The sequence below is a fragment of the Lepidothrix coronata genome, unplaced genomic scaffold, assembly GCF_001604755.1.
Source record: "Lepidothrix coronata isolate B3197 unplaced genomic scaffold, Lepidothrix_coronata-1.0 Scaffold102, whole genome shotgun sequence".
Lineage (NCBI taxonomy): Eukaryota > Metazoa > Chordata > Aves > Passeriformes > Pipridae > Lepidothrix > Lepidothrix coronata.
The window spans coordinates 2,267,616-2,287,630 of NW_016690282.1; the positions used below are offsets into that span (position 1 = coordinate 2,267,616).

At 38.7% G+C, this 20,015-nt stretch overlaps 1 long non-coding RNA gene across 1 annotated transcript in view; it reads right to left on the reverse strand.

Moving 5' to 3' along the window:
- Window positions 1-20,015, reverse strand: part of LOC108501441 — a 74,936-nt gene continuing 54,921 nt past the window's right edge. Inside the window, exon 3 of the long non-coding RNA XR_001876188.1 lies at window positions 1-103. This is a non-coding gene — a long non-coding RNA (uncharacterized LOC108501441). The remainder of the gene's footprint in view (window positions 104-20,015) is intronic.

Below are 20,015 nucleotides of genomic sequence, written 5' to 3' on the forward strand. Positions count from 1 at the left end.
TGGCAGATTTCCAGTTCTCTCTGCATTGCTTCTCTCCTTTGGAAATAAGGCACTGAATAAGGATCTCTCTTCTTCAGAGCCCCGCTCCTCTTTCCCTTGGCTCCTGTGGTGAAAGTAATTAAGAGCAATTGATTGCTATAGAAATATTAATATTTATTATTGGTACTGCAGTAATATCCTGAAGCTTCAGCAGCTGTGATATAAATATATGAGAGAGCAATAACTGTGGCAGTGGCAGCTGAGGATTATTACTTCAACCACAAGGTCAATAACCCTGACATCATGTAGGTGGACTCTGAAAAAAGTGAAGTAGGGAACCTCCCAGAAAAAAAACCCTGCAAAACACAGTTGCAAACATTTGCATGCAACACAAATGGAATAATTTTAAGCACCGTTTCTCTTGAAAGAATCTCTGAGAACTGATATCTATGAATCAGTCTTTTGAGAAGTTGATGAATATGGATTGACAGAAAAAAAATCTTCCATTTAAACTTCCTTACCATGAGTCTGCTTATCTTCTGCAATTGTACCACGTGCTTCATTCTGCTGAAAGTTAACTGCAATCATCAGAAAAGTTTCTCAAGACACAAGCACAGTAAAGGAGCAGTTTTATCTTGGTGTGCCTGGCCTGCCAAACCACCATGCTAGAGCATTAGCCTCTAATATTTCCTGTTAAGTGTATCCTACCACAAAAGGCTATCTTCCTTTTGAGGAAGAATATAACAGTGAGATTTGTGAAAGCAGACAGCATCCATTCCACTTTGCTGCCACTGCTGACTGCAGTATCATTGATTCTGGCCAAGAGTGAAGTTATTTTGAATATCTCCAGTCTCTTATTTTGTCTAGAAAGAAATCCTGCATGAAAAATGTATAATTGCAGTAGGCCCCAGATGATACAATTTCAAGGTACCACAACAAAATGGTTACCAAAAAAAAATAAAAATTACACATTAAAAAGATAATAGAAAAGAACATTTGAGATGTGTCTGCTTTTTCAAATCACACTATAACAATTTGAAGAACATGGGACACTGCTTCATGGAAATTCCTCTACTTCATATCTTTGTGCTAAGAGTTACTTTAAAGAAAATTTTCACCCACTATAGTGGATTAGTGTATTACTATTTAGGCACACACAGATTAAGAGGATATACACACCATGTGTGTGTCTGATGAGTTTTTAACAGCTTTATCTATTTACTAATGAGTCAAGAAAATTTTAGTTAGAACATGAGATGGAATGATAATGCACTTTAAATCTATGAAGGGATTTTATGAAAATGACAAGGGCCAATCATTCTAATTAGCCAAGAAAGAACAAGATGTAAAAGGATTAAAGGAACATTGTCAGATTGCATTTTAGAAACCATCTAATTGTACAAAGTCCATACTCTGACAACTTACACTTTAAAAAGCATGTCCTGGCTTTGAGATTATTTAAAATTCTCTTGAGAAGGAAATTTCCACTTTCTGTTCATTTTTGGAAGATATGTGAAAACTGGTTTTTGCACACAAAGGTCTTGTAAGCAATTATGCATTGAACAGTTTATTGGATGTTACATAAATAAATTAGAGTAAAATAACTTCTTCAAATCTGCCAATTATAGCTAAATTTTCATTTTACTTCCATTAAAACATATGATTTTTTTTAACAAATGTGGTATTTTTCAAATAGACAAAGAGAAATACAAGGGTATGGTTTTTGTTGTGTTGTACCTGCTATGCTACTGGCTGTGATGCAATTTAGAACATGTATTCAAAAAGAAACATTGGTTCTGGGAATCCCCTTTTGCAGCTTCCAATTTGAGACAACTAAAAAAGCCCATTTTTCAAAGTTGCACTACTTAGTTCTTTCTGAAAATAAGGTCCCAGCTCAATGTTTCAGAAAAGAGATGTCTCTAGAACAAATAGTCGTTTTGAAAAACTGTGCTGCTTTTTTAAATTGAATAAGTTTTCCAGAAGTAACATGTCAAGGAGTTAAGAAGAAATATTTGATCTCTCTTGCTATTTTCCTTCAAATGTGTCATTTGGTCCCAGTATTTCTTCTGAGGAATGGTGGACTAACTGTAGTGTACTAACACAATTGTAAATATCCTCTTTTTTTCCTGCAGAGATACAAATCTAGTTTTAAAATTCTGTTATATAAATGTATTAGCTAGTTCTGCCCTAAAAACACCTCTGACAGTCTTAAATGTCCCAGTTCAAAATATTTTTCAGTGACGTTAAGCATTTTGTGGATTGTTTCTTGTTTCCCCTAATTTTACTTTATTTTTTTAATGCCACAGAAACGTTCCACATGTTTAGTTAAGAACTAAGATAATCTTTGTATTTTTTTTACAGGAAAAATATTTACTGTTTCCTAAACAGCCAAAATATTTTCATAGTGTAGACCTGCCATAGTACCTGTTAAGTACCATTGAAAACTGCTTTCCATTCCAGGCACTGCTTTTAAAATAAAAAACTTATTGACAAATATGAAGAAGTGCAAATAAAAGCAGTAGAAAGCAGATATGCTTTGATAATAGGAGAGCTAGGGATGAGTGCAATGAGAGCAATGAGAGCTAAGGGTCACGTTAGGTAACCAAATGACTAGATGAACTGGCTTACTGAGAAGGATAAAGGAAGCTAGGCACAACTAGGTTGCCTAAACAAAAATGAATGGTCAGTGGAATATTAGGCTATATGTATTCATAATAAGGAACAAATAATAAAGAGAGAAGGGTACTGTTTAGGGTGACATAACCGGTCATGACTTGACTATTGCCATAACCTGAAAATCTTGACAATGCAAGAAGCATAGCAAGGGAAACTTCCTGACAAGATCTTCGGGTTGTTCAAAATTGCAAAGCAGGTGAAGGAAGTTTGATTGTCTGAGGCTAGACTGGGCAATAGTTGAACCTGCTGAGTACGTATTTTACCATTTCTTGAAATTCGTATCAAAAAATTCTAGAAAATTTTTAGATGGCAAAGCCAAGGTACAAAAAGAAAGCTGCTTCAGAGTTAAGATTACTGACCCTGCTACACTAAAGCTCTGCAGGAAACTTTCAAGAAAGGACCTTTCTGTGACTCTTGGCTTGTGTCACTTGTACAAATAAAAAGCGCAGGTATCAAGCCTTTGGAGGTAAGATGAACTAGATAACGTAATAGATCTTTTCCATCTCTATTTTTCACGAGTGTACAAACAAATATTCGTGCCAGGGAACATTAATCACTATTGGGTAGAGGTCTAAATCAAAGAAGGGAAATAATGTTTTGTGCATGCTCAGCACACAATGTTCTAATGTTTATAAGTATGTAATTTCCAAACCAAATTTCTCCAAACAAGGCAATGCATCATTCAGGAGTACATTCATTTTCAAGGATGATGTTTCAAAACAAAGTTGTTTTGAGTTACTGGGGATGAAAAGCGTATGAAAAATACCTTAAGTGGTGAAAATCACTTTTTCCCTCCTCTTCATTGGATAACTTTGAAAAAAATACAAACAGCTGGATAGATTTTTATGAAAGTTTCTAAAACCAATTGAGTCTTGGACTGAGAGCAAGCATGAAAAATTTGAACCCCAAAGGTAAAATTTTTTTAAGAAAGTTATAAATGGCTGTGATTTAGAATTGAAATGTCATTTTCAATCTTGGCAAGATCATAACAACCACAATGCTACATTAACTTGTGTTGTGCAAAGCTGTACTGATAATGGAAAAAACAATTCTTTGAATTTCCACTGACCTGGAGCAAGCTACTCTGTCAGGAAATCTGTCACAAAAACAGAAAACAGGGAGTAAGAAAGAGGGTGAATAGAACTAGAGAAGAGAAGGAAGAAAAGGAGTAGGAGTGAATGATAGGTGGGGGAATGAAGATTGACCAGAACAGTCTCTCTCCAATTCTTCTGTTTCCCCATGGGAGGGTAAGATCTCTGTGGTCAATGTTGTTCATTTGAACTCAGTGGTGAAAAACACAAGACATGAAAATGGTAAATAAGAAGGCAAAAAGAAGATGAAAATGGAGGCAAGGTAGAAGAAATTGATAAAATGGGGAGATTAAAAGAGAAATTACCACAGAAAGTAATTTTGGACCTACTACCAGAATTCCTAGAAGAATCCTGGAATGAGTCTCTCAGTTACAATTCAGTGAGAGCTCACTTAAAACCATTTTGAGAAATCTGCAAAAGCAGGGCCAAGCGAGAAATAGGGTGGGTGGAGGCTGAGTGGAGAAAGAGACAGTCTGGAATTGTTCAAGACCGCAAAGCCATATTTTTTCTTCCTACCTGGAAGGAGCTATAGTTAATGTTTGCCAGCAAGGATGCCTCACCAAAGCCAAGACTCTGGAAGTACCAGCTGCTACAGAAGCTCCTGAAGCTCCAGATTTGCCAAGGGTGCCTCTGTGTCAGGGAGCTCAGATTAAACAGACTGTGAGGGATGAGATTATCCAAACTTAGCAGCTTTCCTTAAATTTGTTAGCAAACTGAAGTCTCTTGTTGGAGATTCTGTGTAAACATACTGGTTAGAGATCTTTTCTGAAATTTCTATAGCTTCTCAAAACATTACAATGGTTGTCCTAGTTGCTGACCCAGCTCTGCAAAAGCTAGTTATAAAGCATTTCAGGCAGCAGTTTTTGATGGAAGCTTGCTCTTGCCCTTACAGCATAGGTCTGAAGCCTTATTAATTTTCTTCTGCTACCATTTTCACTCTTCTCAGATGCAAAACGTTTTTTGCATTTTCTGCTTGTCACCAAGTAGTTTTCAATGAAGAACTCCTCCATGAGTTTCAGCCACGGGCTCTGCTCTTATCTTCTTCCAAACCACTTGCAGGGGTTGAGAGTATTTCTAGGTTTTCCTGTATAAACCAGTTGTCACATTGCAAACATCCATTCAGCTTTTGATTTGTCTAGTTAAGAGTGAACTCTTTGTTCCTTCATGACCATAACTCAATATGGACAGACAAAAACAGGAAAAATCTCCTCTGAATTACAGATATTTTCTCTCCTTTGCATATTCTTATTTTAAACTAGCCATCCTTGCTCTCTACCAAACAGCAAGAAAAGTTCAGAGATGCATTTCACTTGTTCTGGACCTGCTGACATTTAGAAACAAATGTCTCCCTTATCTGGGAGACAAGAGACAGGCATTGTCCTCAACTATTCAAAGAACCTTGGTGCAACATTCTAACACTTTTCGCAGTATTCTACATATTACATATAAAGGTATAACTGATATCAATCTCCACCTTTATTTTAGCAAGTACTGAGTATGTATGGCAGGCACATTAAGAACATGAATCATAAAGCTGTTAAGAAAGTGCTTTGATCCATAATTTCATTCCTCTTGGGAATTTTTTAGGGCCATCTTACATCACATATAAGAAGCTTCATTGAACCCTAAGGGTGCCTCATGGATGGAGTGTCACATAATAGAACCCCCAAGCAAACCTTTGGTACAACGTAAAGGTGGCTAAAGGCAGGTATTTGACAGTACTGGTTCAAAATACGGCTATTTGAAAAATTTCCATGGGGATTGTTTTCCAAAGATAAATATCTTTGACAAATGTGTGCACATAAATATTTTGATCTGGAAAAAAGCTGATTCTGTAGAAAAACAAAGCCCCTTAAAGCAAAACATATCTATAAATCTCTATAGATATGTCTAAACAGAAACGAATTTTGGTTCTTCCACACATCAATAACCATAAAAATGCATTGTGGGACAGAGAGTTTGGTTTCTTGAAGTTTGAATTCTGGATATTAGTTGAAGTTCTCTGGAGAAAATGTATCATTTTAAGTGGTATAAGAGACTGTGATGCATTCCACAGGCAAATAGCTATATTATTCTATGGTATGGCTCTGTTTAATGCATTTTCGAGATGAATACTTTTTGCACCAAAATATATGGTTTTTAATTTTGCACAAATACTTAGTAACTTACTTCAGGGAGAAAAAATAATTTTCAGCTTGATTCTTTAGAAAACAATTTTGCGTCAAGTAAAGGTGTGCTAATATGCAGGAGTTTTCAGCACTGGGAAGGCTTAGTATAAAAGCTGGGCTGGGGATTACTCTGTACTGCTGAAGTGAATGGATAACAGGTACAAAACTCCACAGGACTGTGGTTCTCATTGTCTTCCTGTTATGAAGAAAGTGAGAACCCTCTCTGTAGCATAACTTATTTTTATAACATGTTTTTGATATTTTAAGGACAGTAAAAAGTTCTAGGCATGTTTTATATTGAGAGATATTTAAGGATAGGTTGAAATTTCATTTTGAGGGAAGTTTTTAGGGATAATATCAGCTCTGACACAATTTAGGTGAATGGTCTAGGCAGACAATTAAAAATGTATCCCAAACTAAACAGATCCATGACAAAACATGCAAAGTGGACTTAATTGCTTCTTTTTTTTCACATTAAAAAGTCTGCCAGAGAGAAAGACTAAGAAACATTAAATAATTTGTTCAACAGATCCCCAAAGGTGATGGAAACAGGGGCACAGTATCTGACATGGATTCTATAAGAAAAATACTCTTTGCAAACTAAGTATGTCCTCTGGGTAATGATCACAATGGCTCAAGTCTGCCTTGATCAAAGCCAGGATCTGATTGTAGGATGAGACCTGACAGCCTCATATTTAAAAGATTTGAAGACTGAGCAGTTAAAAGTTAGAGTGATTATCTACAGCAATGGGATATACATATCTCAGAATGAAAATGGTCTGTAACAACATCTAGTCACTTCTGGATTTAGTGAAAGTCAAAATAACTAATCCTAACCTTTCTCTTCAAATGGTGCACATACTTTTGATCACAAAGCAAAGAGGAAAAAAGAATGCAAAACACACTTTTTTTAAAACTGCCATGCAATTTAAAGTTTAATTTAGGTAGATTTTGGCTGAATTCTGTACAAAGTTATGGGCTGTTTACTAGTGGACAGCATTATATATTGTCAGGTCACTTTTATAAGGTTTACTAAGTCAAATCTTTTTTCTAGAGAGGTACAAAGGTTTAGGTGTTTCCGATAGTTACCTTTGGATCAGTTATTAAGAGAAATACTGAGAGTAATGCTTCACATGGCATCTGTCAACACTAGGGATGGCTTAAGATCTTTTTGCCCTCAACCTGCTTTCCTTCCTCCCTTATCGCCAACACGTCCTTGGTGCTTACCAGTGCCTTATCAGTGCTCTGCTCCATATTGCATCTATGGGTATAATCTTGTTTAAAACAAAAGAATCTCTTATGGAGAGTTTTTGGGTTAAAACCACAGAGGTTTGTGTGCATGTGTGTTAAACAGATTTTCCACCTCTTTAAACCAATACCGCACAAATAGCAAAACGGATGGAAGCAAAGGAGTAACTTCAGGAGAAAAGTCAGGATGTAAATCACTTAAAGTAGCTCTGCCACCAAAGGATTCATAACGTGAAAAAATGTATTTGTAACACTGCTCACAAGTAGATTTGCATTTTCCAGTCTTACACAAAATTTGTCTCTCCACACAGACTGATAGATTTTTATTGAGCTTTCCGATTGTTCTATTTTATCATTACTGGAAGCAACAAACCTATGATTGCTTTGTTTTAATTGTCTATCAGGTACTGTTGCAGTCTTTTGGGTCCCTTTGTGCTACACAGTTTTTAATTAATAGGTTATGGACCTGCTCACACCCATGAGACTCCATTAAATGCAGCTGGATGGTACATAACACTTACTGAATTACAGCACAAAATTTGTGTAAATGTACTGTCTTAAGTCATGTCCAGCTAAAATTCAATGAAAAGTTTAATGAAGCTTGTCAGCCTGTCTAATAAAGAATACTGTCACTCTGTACAGAGCTGGAAAGCACAGAAAATTTTGTCACAGTCTTTTTGTCAGACATGATGAACACTGAAGCCCAAGTCAAAGTATAGACTAGAAACAATTGCTTTTCATAGTTATATTTCTATTGCAGGATCCCTGACAACCCTACAAATCTAAGAAACTGGTTATTTTTACATTTGCTTCTCTTGTGCAATGTGGTGCTATTTAATGCTATTTTCCACACACACCTAGTGTTCTTTACAGTTGATTGGTTTGTGGAGGAATATGTATTTGTGCTGGGGGTTTTGAACATGGCTGTTGCAAAATGCATTTATTTTCTAATGTTGACCATGATAACTAGAAAGTTATCATGGTGAGGTTGGTGAAATCCATAGACACTTTAATGGGCAGGTAGTTGTTAATAAATTGGCGATGAAAATTGCTATAGGATTCTAAGGTTTTAGGTCAGATGAAGAAATTGTCCTCATACAACATAGATGTCCTGCTGTATACAACTCCTCATAAACTTCTTAAAGCAAAATTTTTCTCTGATTATTGTTCCTTCAAGAATAACTGCTGGTATCTTTGCACAGGAATTTGTGAAGCTATGAGTGAAAAAAATAAATGAACTATTGTGCATTATGCCCAGTTTTAAAATCTTCATGCTGACATGTTCTTCAGGATGAGATTGTGCTGGTATCAGATCCTGGTACAATGCATGGATATACTCTGAATGATCAAAGAAGTTTTATGCTGAGAAATTTCTGAGGCATAATTTGCCTTAGAGAAAAAATGCTCCCTGAGTGGAAAGACAGACACAGATAGTTTGCGTATCCTACTTCTATTAGAGCTCCGGTTGTGTCTGATGCATCTACCTGAGTTTCTGTATTCATCATTATTGAGAAATGTATAGGAAGCTCTGGGGAACAGGGGTGGAAATAAGAGAGCAGGTAGTGCAGCTTTTTCTTGGGGTTCTCTGAGAAGTCATTTAGTAATGTCTTTGAGATAAAAGACAGATGTATGTCTTTTTGCCTTGAGTTCCTTTTTGTATCTGCTTGTCTTGCTGATGCAATCTTGCATGATGTATAATTTCAGTCGCTCTTCCCGAACGTAAAGATTCTTATTGTTTTTGGTGAGAAATAAAATACAACTTAAGTGGAGATTATTTTACTCTCATCCATCTACATGAATATAAGGTCAGATTTTGAGCTTTCAAATGTGTGATTCCCGAAGCAATTGAATTAAGAGCTTGACAAGATGAAGAGGGCCTAAAAGAGAAAATACTGTTTCAGGGGAAGGAGTTATTGATATGTAGGTGGGAGAGAAGACTAAAACCTGTTTTACCATATAAACGCCACCAGTGGGGTTGGCTGTCACAGTCCATGAGGGATATCACGTTATCTGTCATCATTTGTTCTCTTCCTTTCCTACTGGTAACTGTTTGCAGAACAGGGAGCATCTAAGATGAGACAGGGGCCACAGATTTGATGGAAACTCCCCATCTACTCAGCCTGTGTGAACTACAGAAAGTGTGTCAGAAAGACAAGAACAGGAAGGAGAGAGGTGTGATGGATAGCTCCTCATCAGTTCTCCTCAATCCACCATTCTCCAGTCTTCACAGGAAACAGAAGCGTAGCATCATTATTCAAGAGTAAATAGAGATGAGAGAGAGGTCATGCAGAGGAGAAAAAAAAAAGGAACAGGAGGAAAGCAAAGCAGCAAGAAAAATACTGACATCTGTTACACTGTGACATAGCCTGGAGGTCTCACTTTGTTTTTGTACTCTTCTGCTAGCCATTGTTTCAAACATTACAAAAATACAGCCATTACACTAGGAGTGTAAAAATAAAAAAATCCTGCATGAAACAAGGGGACCAGATTTACTGTTAGAGGTCCGAAAATGCTGGTAGCAACAAAACATGTTATAAGGGATGGATATCATAAAAGAGGACTGTACAGCTTCTTAGTCAAACCTACATAGATTTCAACAACATCCAAGTCCTGCTGAACATATTTCAACCACATCAAAAGACAAGGAGAAAAGTTGTCCTGACTGAAAATAACTTCCAATGTGCTTGATGGCATAAAAAGTCTTCTGCTTGCTGGGACCCAGCATACCAAAACCTAATTGAAGAACTGTAAGATATCTGCAGGCACGAGCAACTAACTAAGAGAGATGAAATGGGGTTAGTCTAGGGGACGTGTTTGACCACTGTGGGATATGTCAGCATGACAAAGTCAAAACCATACAGCCTCCTTGGAACAAACACAATGAAAAAATTCTGAAACAAATGTTCCTCCTTGAGCTTTTTGTGCCCAAACTCGTTGGGATCTTGGCTTTTGACAGGACATAGCCTGGGAATATATGTGCAGCTGCTGGGCAGAGGCTTCATGCAGTTGGATGCCAGCCTTGGGTAAAGGCAGGAGGAAGGACCAAGCATCTGCCTGCAGCTGTACAAGGATCACATCACACACTTCACTTTAGTTTTTCCAGGTAGCTGGTCAGAGTTTAGCTCCACTCTGCTGACTCTGAAAAATTAGCATTATGCTTGCTTACTGGAATTTTTAAGTATTTTTCCAGGAGCATTTAGCCCTCATATGCAAGCACATTTATCTGAAAAGCTGAAGGAAACCTCTTATTTGCTCAGAAAACTCCAGCGAGGCTTTTTAATACATCTGTTAGGATATCTAGGAGACTGAAAAAGCAAATAACAACTGATTCTAAGGTTTAACAAGTAACAGGAAAACCAGTATATGATGCAGGTACTAATGCCTTTGGAGTAACAGTAATATAATTATATAATTGCCAGAGAGGAGTAACACTCATTGCTATACCGTGAGTACCTATTACTATTCCAAGTCTGCCTTTTCTTAATTTTCTTAGAATTTATGCATGTAAAGTAATATGCTCAATGACAATTACATATTTTCTCTAATTGTAGTAAAAGACATTTCAACACTTCTAAGGAAGGTGGTAAGGGAAAATAGTCTACTCCTTTGTTTTTTGTTAAAGAAGTAGTTCAATTTTTAATTTTTTTTTAAATAGGTCTTCTAATGGCTGTATACTTGCAACAGACACGATATTTTCTTGATGGTGGAAGTGAAAAATAAAGAAAAACTTTTTGTTATGACTGATAAAATCCAGTACATTTTGTAAGTCAGAATTTTTACGTTCTCATTAAAAAAATCTCTGTAGTTGCCAAACTCTATTTACATTTTCCTATGTTTTGTGCATGTTTCCAGACTCTCCTAAACTGTCTCTTCTGTGTTTTTTGACTCTGTCATAACGCTAAAGCCCCTACCCCATCAGCAACATGAAACAGCTTCCAGAGGTCTGAAATCCCCCAGTGCAGACATCTGGCCCTTCCCACAAACAGTTTTAGGCCACAGAAGTGAAATGTGTATTAGCTTCCTCTCCTAAACTTAGTTCACATGAACAGCAAGAGTCTACTGATGATATCAGTTAGTTACTTCATTAGCTGAAATAACAGAAGCTAGTGTTGGCACCCAGCCTCCCAGGGAAGGAAAGGGACTTTTTCCACATGAGACTGTTCTGGTGGAGAAGTCAGAGTGCAAGTCCAATGAAAAAATGAACTAGAATGCCAATATTAAAAGTTTGAAAAGTCAAATTGTGAAGCTGAAGAAATGTCAAAATTGTACCCAAAAAACATACATTGCTTTCTCACCCAGGATTCTTGTCTTGTTCAGTACACAGAGTGGATAATGGATGAGAGAGGAGCTGGCAAGAACAGAAAGGATGTTCTCTGCTTCAAAAGCTGGATGGCTGAGCTTTATGCCAAATTCTGCTGATACCTTTTGTCCAGGATGATGGACAAAAGTGTAACAATAATTGATATATATAGGAAAGGTTGATTATGTTATGCAACTCACCTTAAATCTGCTATCTCTTGATTGTTATTTCAACTTTAACCTTCTTTTAATTTTTTTCAAAAAGCATTTTAATACACTTTGAAATGGGTCTGTTTCTCACACTCAGTAATGTCTGTTAGTAGGCTGTTCAGTGCTGATCTGTTGCATACAAGGGGCTCAGGTATTCCTTCTACTGCAGTCCTGTGTCCAGGAATCCTTCTATCCCCGTGCCTCAGCCTGACACATGTTGCAATACGTCTTGACCATGTGGAGCTGTTCATGGGCAAGCAAAAGTCAAGCAGGTTTTAAGCCACTGTAGCCTATGCTATGATTTGAATCTACTCCTGGCTGGTTCCTCACCAGAAGAATTATGAAAACATTATATTATCATCTTTATCGGCCATCTGAGACCTTGGTTAAACAGTAAAGTCAGGAAAAAGTGCAACCAGGGTATTGCATGCATTGTTTAGAGAGGTGTATGCGTGCATGTATGCACGATGTATCACAGGCTCGTGTCATAACCTTATGCAAGAACACTACATAAGAACATATTGTTTTTTACCTTGTGGTTTACTGACTTTTTCTATTTTGCAGTATTATCAAAGAGGAAAACACACTTTTCCTGGAATTGTTTTTCCCCTCGTATTTGTGAGAACACTGGAATCCTCACTGACCTATGCCTAATAGGAACCACTATCCAAAACACTACAGTTGAAGAGAATGACCTTTGCCAATAGCGAGTTCATCTTGCAGAAACCACTGGACAGGGAAAGAGCAAGAGAGCGAGAGACAGCTCCGACAGTAATGGGCTGTAATTGAGTTCTCAGCCTTGCTTTAAGTGCCTTGGTGCGATTGTCTGTGAAAGTTGCTCTGTTTTATGCTCTTTGTTAGGTTCTGTCAAGCCCCATTTAAAATAATGAGGGCCCTTCACTCACTTTCTCTTCATATATTTCAGAGCAGACAAGAGAACTTTCAAAGGAAGAACAAAAACTCATCTGCAGGGAAGAGGGGGATGTTGTAAATTACTGATACTCAGGATTCTTGCAGAGGCAGTTAGCCAGGTGTGACCTTGGTAAAGGACAAATCAAACACATATTATCCAACGCTTTCAGCCAACGCCTTCTGTTCCCAGGAGGTGCAAACTCATGCTGGATGCCTGATAAAGTTCCTGCTTTCTAGCGGCTGATCCATCTCTCATCAAGTGTGCGAATCCACAACACACACCACAGGAGCAGGCTGAATATGAAGACTAATGGGTCTTAGAAGGCCCTTTATGAAAGTTGTGTTTGAATTGGGAGCAAAGGCCATGTGTAGAGAGGTGCTGAGCACTCACAACCATGCATTTCTCCGGTGGAGCTGAAATGCCCATAGTCCCCTTTGCATGTGGAACAGCTCTACCATGAAGTGATTGATCTCATCATCAGGTGTGTGTTGTAACTATCCACAACTGTTTAGGGTGCAATAACCTGCATGTCAGACAATGTCAATCAGCAGATCCTGCAACTACAGACACTAATGAAAGGGTATTTTGCCCTCATGTAACTCCTCTTAATCACCCTTGAACAAAATCTAAAATATTAACCATTGTTCTGAAACAAAGGTAGGTGTAGGTTTAATTACTGCTTGCTTTCCTTGCACTAAGAGGACTGAAAATCAGTCACAAGTTCAGCTGACAACAATGTCTTTAATGATCAAAGTAGGAACTTAGGGCTTGAGGGTGGAGTGGTCTAATACTTCTGGGCTGAGGAACGAAGATCCAGTTGGTTTGTTCTCTATCACAGCAGCACCAAACTTCAGTGTCTCTCACTTTATAACCCTTTTTCAAGAAAGGAGTAGATACCTAAAACTCCAAGATACAAATTGATTTTCTTCTCAGGAGTTGGAAGCCAAAATAAATGAACTGATAGGCTGAAAACCTTATAGAAAAGACATAAGTACCTGGCAAGCAGAGGCCTGGAAGAATTCATCACATGACACCCATTGCAAGCACTGGGCTTGCTTGCAATGTATTGACAAACCATTAGATGTCCCTTTGTGCCTTGCAAAGCTCCAGACAGGGCATGGCCCCAAGAAAAAAAAAAAAGGAAAAAAAAAGCTGGTGCTCAATCTGTGCAGAAACCTTTCTGCTTTTTTGCCTGTTTTGGTGTTATTTAGTAAATTCCACTTGTCCAAGAAGGAATGTGCTTTTCATTTCATAGTATATACAAACTACTGGCATTCCACTCTGTGTTAGGCATGTCATCCCAGTATGTTGGCCAGTGTTAGACTTTAAGGTTGTTGGAGTGCTATGTAGAGTGACAGGTAGAAAATATGCTCTTGCCAAGTTTATTAAAGAGGTCCAGCTCTGGGATAACTTTTACCTTGCCGACCTACTGCAGGAAAAGTTATCCTAAAATACTGAAACATCATCAAGAAGTGAGAGTGCCAGAAAATATGGCAGGCAGTATATGGCTGGGAGGGAGGGTTTCCCAAAGCTTCTGTGGTCACGAGGAGGGACCCTCTGTAAGGTATTAAACAACATCCTTTCCTCACAGAGAGCAAGAAGCTAAATTGTCTGTGTTGTGGATGCTTGTCTCTCTATTCCTGTTTTATCACCAGTTTACCACATTGAGCATATACCTTAGGCATAAAAAAATGAAATTCAGTTTATTATTTAGTCATAAGTGTAATTTTATAATCTCTTAATTGGTGAAGAGGCAAGAATTGTTTGGTATTCCAGCTCTGACCACATACAGAGCTGCAGAAAAAGACATAAGGCTGAGTTTGCAAGAAACCAGAAAATAACTCATTGCTAACAATCCCCAGAGCTGCTGCTTTTCTTCCACAATATTGCTTTTCAGGATTCATTATGCTTTCTTCCTTCTTCCCTTTTGAACACTTTCCTTTTGCCTTTTTACAAAGATCCCGTTACCAATACTCTCACCTTGTTTCTCACAGTCTCAGAATCAGGTAATATATTTTTATGTTGGGTTTCTTCTTCCTCCCCTTCTTCTGTCCATAACTTTGTTCTTCTGTGTATAAGCAGGCTTAGACAAAGCATTGTGAACTCCAGCCTTTAAATATGGTGTTTATTTGCCTTCTGGTTGATTTTATCCTTACAGCTATTTATTATTGGTTGTTTTCTTTCTTTGGTGTTTCTCAGTGGTGGCACTCAGCTTGCTTTATTATACGCACCAGTCGGTGAAATTTATATTCACTGTTCTCTCATAATAATAGTAAAAAGAAGGGAAGATGTCTCATTATGCTGTCTGTCTTGTGTGTTTATTAGCAGCTTGGAAGGTCTCTTTGGCAGTGATGTTGCTGATAGAGTTCTGAAGCCATCAGATTTGAGACAGAAGGTGGAATTTGTCCTGCAATGACAAAGACTTTACATTTCTCATCTTGCTGACTAGCATACTGTCAATTGCTTGGTTGCTTTTTATTAAGATATTGTTTTGTGCTATTATTTTTTATTTCACTTCTATTGCTCGTATACATTTAAAACTGCTGTTCATCTTGCTGCTCAGGGCTTTCTGCAGCACAAGACGTACATGGACTATGACTTAAAGCTGTCTATGGAAGAACTGGAGAGCTGGGAACTATGGGCTCACATAGCCTCATCCATTAAATTTTAGGGACTTGGGTTGGGTGGTAGTGTAGAACTAGAGGAAAATGATATTCTAGAGGTACGTGCCCATGGCACAGCACAACACAGCAGAGGCTGCCTGCCAAGCAGAGAGCCCCAGCTAAATGAAGAAAGCATACATAAAATTGTAAGAGGAAATTTTTGCAAAACAATCAGTGCCACACAAGTGATTTAAGAGTTACATTTTCACAAAGCTTTCCAGGGATTCGGGGAGAGGTTGCCAATTCCATTTTACCTGAACCACACCCTGAGGTGTGGCTCATCTGAAAAGCTGGCAAGGCAAAATAATGTGCTCTTCCACAAGTCTGTGATATTCTTCAGTGTGAGTAGTCACTGCAGTAGCCAGGAAGGAACTTGGAGGCTTAACTTATCTGTTTGCTGCATCATTGCCTAGAGGAGAGATCCAGTATCATATTATTACTATTGGGCTCAACTTAAGAGGCACTTTCATCTATTTACAGTCAATTATTTCTCAGAGATGGCTTGACTTCGGCCATGTAAAAACCAATCCATACAAGACTCATTAGCAGTGCAGACGGATTGCCCCTTCATCATTGTTTGTTTAAAGACTTGTCCTGGGAAGAAGGAAGTTTGCATTTCGAAAAAAACAACCCACATTCATTGGGGATCATCATCTCTCCTGTACTCTAGCCAAGTAAGTAGCCAGAAAACAGAAGATAGGTTCTAGGCCATAATAGTAATGGAATGACATTTGCAGAAATATGAATCCATGCTGAGATCCACATCTCAGTCCTGAAACCAGGGAAGTCTCTGCTGATAGTCTGTGGCCTCAGTGAGATATTATGGCTCAGGACCAGAGCCTCTAGGTGTGTATCCTCTTGCTGTAGCTGCTTTCCAGACTTGTGAGGCAGTGTGATGTCCACAAAAGTTCCGTGTCACAAGCCTGCTGTGCCAGCAGCAGACCTGGGGAAAAGCCAGAGTGCTGCTCCATGCCACTACATGAGAAGAGTGGATAGAGTAATGTGGGAGTCCACTTCCTCGCAAAACCAATCAGTCTGAAGCTGCAATGAAATTACCTTCCTATGATAAATGGTCCAGCGCTGTAGGAAATCAGAATCTCACTTTAGGATTTAGGGGAGAAAGGAATTGTTGGATATAAATATCTGCCCCCTGTAAGAAATGGAACTTACGCAGACAGCTGAAGAAGTCAGCAAGCTCCTCTTGAGTTGATTGAGATACAAAGAGTTTGGTATTGTTCTGGGAAGCAAGGGGAATATGAGAAGAAATATTTGGAAGGCATTCACTTACTATTTAATGCAATCTGGTTTTCAGTTTGTTTGACTTGGACATTTGGGGGAGATGTGGAAAGAACGTGTGAGTTCCCCACAGCAGAACCTGGGATGCAAAAAAAAAATCTAGGGGGAAGGCTTCTTTTTACTTTGCTATAAATCACTTGACACGATCTTTTTTTATATGACAGCCTGAAAGTGCCTGTGTCTCATTATCTCTTATCCCAGTTTTAGTTAAACTCTGCTCAAAACTCAGTCTCAGTGATCCTCATAGGAGGTGATGCAGCAGCCTGCAAATGTGATTCAGGCAAGAGGTGAGGAGCGGGAGAGTGATGGAAGTCTCACTTCTATCTGGGCTATTTTTATACTGCTCTCATCAGCACAGTATCACTATGCCTTCCGCTAGCACAACAAGCTGCACAATTAGCATCTTGCAACTGTGCCTCTTTCTCCTCTCTCCTATCCCTACTATGCACAGGGGGATTTTGTTTTTAGCTAAGTACTTTATATGCAGAACTATAAATTTATAATCTTCAGTATCTGATACTAAAGCTGGTGGGTTGCTAGTGACTAAACCAGAAGCATTTTGGCAACATAACATGGCATAACATAACATAACATAACATAACATAACATAACAACATAACATAACATATAACATAACATAACATAACATAACATAACATAACATAACATAAGCAGTGTAGTGTAACATAAACATTCTTCACACATAGCACTTATTTCTTCTTTGAAAAAAAAACACAACCAAACATACAGAAAGCTACCAATGTAGTTAGTACCAGTAGGGAAGATACAGGAGCCGTTTCCTGATAGGAACAGCAGGCATCCACGTTGGTGTAATAGGTGAGAGGTAAAGGCCAAGTAGGTGTGTTTGATGAATAGCAGTGGTGAGTCAGCTTCCAGTCACTACAGCAGAAAGGCAGACAGGAAAGTGATGCTGAAATACAGCAAAATGAGAAGGGAGATTACAAACTACAACTGAGTAAAGCTTTTTTCCTGGGCCATGAATAGAGGGAATACTCTGGGCCTTGAACACCTGTCTTCTTCAATGCCATTTGATCTCTAATTGCTGCAGCAGCTTTGATGGGTTGTGATCCCCACTGTGGCTTTGAGACAAAGTAAAATATGGGCAAAGTAGGAACTCATTGATTCTGGTACATAATTCATAGAACTTCTGTGTAAAAGATCCAGTTCATGAATTCCAAGTTGATGAAATATTCAAAGGAAGATAAATATATTTGCAGGTGTTAGACTTCCTGGCACTTAAAATCTCTCAGGACATTGTGCCAGAGAGTTCCCAGCCACGTTAATCACGCTGTGCTGTGAGTAACCTGCTGCAGAGTACATGCTCTGCCAGATAAGGAGAGCTAGGAGAGCAGGCAGCTGGGGAACCATGGACAGCACCAAAGCCACCACACAATGGCTCCATTGACATGGGCTGGGCTTGGAAGAGGATGCAAAGCCTCTGAGGTGGATACGTTTGTCCTCTTAGGGTGTAGCTCCCAATTACCAGGCTCTGAGGGTAGCTTGGTGCATCATATGCACTGCTTTTGACAGAGTCAAGCAGAGAAGTCTGGGAAATCCCCCAGAAAATGTTTCTTGCCATTGGAGCCACTCATGCTAGTCTGTCCCAGGTATGCATTGGTGTGTGGAAGCCATCAGAGACCAAATAGACAAGGCACTAGAAGGTCCTGAGCAGGCAGGGGAGGGCAACAATGACCAAGTAGATAATTGCTATGAGTGGTCTCTCTTGTATATTCTCACAGCCATCATCAAAGGACCTGGGGAGAAGGACTCTGTAAATGGTGGGATCTACCATGCACCAGGGACGTGGATTGACTGTGGTCACCACAAATCTCTCGGCATCCACATTTCCCAGCCTTGGAGAGGTGCACCTAGGTCTTGCTACCCTCAGCTCCCTCTGACATCCCAGAGACCCTCATGGCATCAGCACCTCACACACCTCACAAAGCATCATCATTGAAGACACAGACATGTCCAGTTTCTGTTTTGAAGGAAACATCTTCTTTAAGGTGTGCCATGATAATCAAGTCTGTCACACCTCACTCACCAGAAGATTGTATCAATGTTTAGAAAGTATCTACCTGCTGAAATATGAAGGAAGTTTTAATCAATAGAACTTGTGACCGCCCCTCTTTCGTGTTGGGCTAGCCTCATTCTGTGAGGGGAAGATAGTCATACCCCCTTTCCAGAACTCCTGGCAAGGTCTGAGAGGTCTTTTGCATGCTAGACAAGAAAGTCAGCAAGATTCAAGATGAGAGGGAAGAGCAGAGGTCGTTGAGCTGCATCTTTTTGAGGAGCTAAAAAACAATATGTCATAAAAGTGTCTGAGGTCCAACAATATAAGGAGTTCTCTGTGTCATTTGGTTTAGGAACTGTCCTATTCTTGGAGATACACAGGAAGGAAAAATTTAGATCTTCCTGTGTCTGGAATAAAGATTTCTTTCCTTGCCCAATTTTTATATTTATTTTAGCCTTATAGCTCAAATTCTCAAGAATATGCTTATAGCTTTTATGTGATTGCTCTTTTTGGGTAGGAGTAAAAACCTAGGATTACATGATGTCAAAATGCAAGGACAAGTCCCTGCAGTGATAACTTCAACAAAGTAATATAGTAATGGTTATAATAAGCATTACCTTCTTACCCAATGGCTAAGGGTGTGACTGAGAAAACAGGAATCACAAAATAGTCCCACAATATGGGAATTCAGCAACACTACAAGAGAGAAACAGTTGAAGATACTCTGAGAAATGTTTAGCAGTAATCCCCACTGATTGGTTGTGTGTCCCAATAACATATTTTTTGTATGCTTCACTGTAGGTTTCCTAACCAGTGCTGGAAATGCCCTTCCACTGAAATTCTGGGCAGAAATCCACCGAAGTCTAGAGAGGTGTCCATATGCTCGTAACAGTCATAGGCACTTATATGTAACTATAAAGTAAAAACAAATGCGTCTGGTGAGCCAAAGAAGATGTGCTCTGCCTCTAACAGTCACCCAGTGTCCAGAGTGATGGAAATCAGATCATCCTTTCTTCTCCAGATCAGCAAAGACTGAACCAGCTGACATTTGGTACAGAAATGGGATGAATTTCCACTAACTTCATTGAGGTGATGATAACATTTCTACAAACTCTGTGTTCTACATATATTTTTCAAGTGTGTTTTTTTTAAGTTAAAGTTCTCATTAAACTTAATCTAAATGTCAGCCTTCTCTAATCTTCAGTTTCCAACCCTGAGGACAAGAAAGGTTTGTATAAGCCAAGAATCAGCTGCTACAGAATTACAATCAATGTCTTCAGGAAGGCATAGATTGTCTTAGTTTGTATTTTCTCCTCTTTCATTATTAATGCAGCTAATGGGCCTAGAGTAAATAGGAGCAGAAAATATTGTTGCCAAACATTTTAAAAGGTTTTCAGCTGGAGTACTGAGAGTTATTACATTTCCAGAAAGCACAGA